The 2,897-nt window shown below is 40.9% G+C and overlaps 1 pseudogene; it reads left to right on the top strand.

The window, feature by feature from the left end:
• The first annotated feature begins 1,298 nt into the window (after positions 1-1,298).
• Positions 1,299-2,483, top strand: LOC109248444 (melanoma-associated antigen B16-like; annotated as a pseudogene).
• The last annotated feature ends 414 nt before the right edge of the window (positions 2,484-2,897 follow it).

Raw genomic sequence — 2,897 nt, 5'->3', positions numbered from 1 at the left:
AAGCAGATCCAGAGTGTTTGTTGGTAACATGTAGATGACCTTGAATTATTGCTTCTCATCTCTCAGAGAAAGCATTGATGGGCTAACAGGTACAAATAGAACATGCTTTGAACCTCTCTAGTGACACTGGAAGAAGGAAGGTGATGAGAAGCACTGTTTTGACATGCTTCTGTTTTCTAATTTCTTTAGGTTCAAGATCAAACATCTAAAAATATGACTACAGAACATGTACCCCAATGTTTACAACAGTACTTTCAACAATAGCCAAATTATCAAAAGAGCCTAAATGTCCATTAGCTGATGAATGGATAAAGATGTGGTTTATATATACAATGGAATACTACTTGACCATGAGAAAGAATGAAATCCTGCCATTTGCACCAATGTGGAGGGAACTGGAAGGTATTATGCCAAGTGAAATAAGTCAGTCAGAGAAAGACATATATATGTTTTCACTCATATGGGGACCTTGAGAAACTTAACAGAAGACCATGGGGGGAAGGGAAGGGAAAAATAGTTACACAGAGGGAGGGAGGGAGGCAAACCATAAGAGACTCTTAAATACAGAGAACAAACTGATGGTTGATGGGTGGTGGGGGAGAGGGGGAAATAGGTGATGGACATTGATGAGAGCACTTGTTGGGATGAACACTGGGTGTTGTATTTAAGCAATGAACCATGGGAATCTACCCCAAAACCCAAGAGCATGCTTTACACCCTGAATGTTAGCCAATTTGATAACAAATTATATTTTTTTAAAAAAACAAGTTAAAACAATAAAATAAAATTCATATGCTTTCATATATATACACATATATATGTGTGTGTGTATGTATATACATATGTATTTATGTGTGTGTGTGTATGTGTGTGTGTGTATATATATATATGTATATGTGTGTGTGTGTGTGTGTGTGTGTGTGTGTATAGAATAGGTACAGAGACTGGTTCCAAGCAGGCCACCAAGAGCAAAGAAGACCACCAGTTTAAGGATGCATAAGTACCTTCTTTATCATAAAAAAATTGGATTAGCAAATGGAAAGGAAGAGAAGTGGAATGAAAAATGCTTGTTTTAAAAATAATAATGCACAATTTCCAGGCTGGGGAACATGTGGGGATTTGGGAGTGTGGCACCCCTGGAGAGGGCATGTAAGCTCCATGCCCTTTCCCCCTGCGTCACCCTATGCATCTCTTCCACATGGCTGTTCCTGACTTCTATCCTTTTCTAATAAGCCAGAGATCTATCTTTTATGCTCTTGAATGCCTCAAAGTTGAAGAAGTCTAAGTTCATCTTATACATGACAGAACTGAGCCTTCTAGGATATTTTCATATCCCTAAGAAAATTTACATCTGTCAGATTCCAGAAATTCAAGCTACATTGACTCAGTCTCAAGAAGACATCTTCTTCACGGATATGACTGATAATAAAAAAGCAGTTGCCATACCATTTTACATCACCACCAGCAGTTTATGGGTGGATCATTTCTCTGCACCATTACCAACATTTGGCAGTGATTCCTCATTGCCCACCTTCCCGTCCACACTCCTGCCCACTGCCATCCACAAGTGACATACCTCTACCCCAGAAGAATCCACAATGCTTACATGATCTACCCACTCAGACATGAAGTGAGACCAGGGCCTGCAGGATGCACAGGTCTCCATGGCTCTGGAGGAGACCAGTCGTTCTTCCCATCCTCGAAAGCTTCACAATTTGCAGGAAGCTCCTGATATTAGTGTAACTAGGACTCCTGAGAATCCTCAGACTTTCTGCTCATCTTCCAATGCCACCACAGCCACCTCATCAAGCAAATCAGGTGTGGGATCCAATAACCAAGAAGAACTAAGATAACGCTTCACAGTCTGGGCCAGCCTCCAAGAATGCACCATAGATGAGAATGATACCCAGGTATCAAATGAAAGAACCAATGACAAAGGCAGATACATTGAAGATTATCATCAAAGAGTATGAAGACCGCTTCACCGAGATCCTCCCGGGAGCCTCTGAGCACATGGAGGTGATCTTTGGCCTTGCTGTGAAGAAAGTGGATCCCATCAACTTCTCCTATGACCTCCTCATCAAACTGGGCCTCATATATGATGCGGTTCCTAATGGTCAACAGGGCATGCCCAAGCCCAGCATCCTGGTACTTATCCTGGGTATGATCTTCGTGAAGGGCAACTGTGCCACTGAAGAAAATCTAGGAAGTTTTTAATTTGATATGGATGTATTCTGAAAGGAAGCACTTTGTCTTTAGGGAGCCCAGGAAGCTCATCACTGAAGATGTCATGAAGGAAAAGTACCAGGAATAACAACAGGTGTTTCTATAGTGATCCTACACAATTTGAATTCCTCTGGGGCCTAAGGGCCCACAACGAAACCACCAAGGTCAAAGTCCTCGAGTTTCTGGCCAGGATTCATGGGACTGATGCAAGTTCTTTCCCATGTCAATATGAACAGGCTTTGCAAGATGAAGAATAGAAAGTCTGAGCCAGAATTTCAGCCAGGCCCGTCTCTACATCTGTGGCCACTGCACATTCTAGTGCCAAGACTAGTCATTGCTCTTGCCCCCAGTGAAGCCTGAGGCAGATTCTCCACTTCATTTGAAAAGGTCAGTTAGTGATCATAGAATTTAGGTCTGAGGTAGGGCAGAAAGGAACACAGTACATAGCCCTATATCTCCTATTTGAAATGTGTAAATTGAAATATTTTTTTTTGGAAAATTTGTACTTTTTATTTTTTGATGTATGTATTTTTCAAATATTGTTTCTTTCAGTGTAGGTTCAATTAACTTCAAATTCTCCAAGGTTATGAATGATATTGGTCACACATTTAATGCTGTAATGAGCCTTAATGGGAAGAGTTTTATTTTGTAAAAGAAACTGTGAAACTATC

This window comes from Panthera pardus, unplaced genomic scaffold, assembly GCF_024362965.1.
Source record: "Panthera pardus isolate Hobbes unplaced genomic scaffold, ASM2436296v1 HiC_scaffold_8, whole genome shotgun sequence".
Lineage (NCBI taxonomy): Eukaryota > Metazoa > Chordata > Mammalia > Carnivora > Felidae > Panthera > Panthera pardus.
The sequence above is the reverse complement of the archived record's forward strand: the minus strand, read 5'-3'. Positions and strand labels throughout refer to the sequence as shown.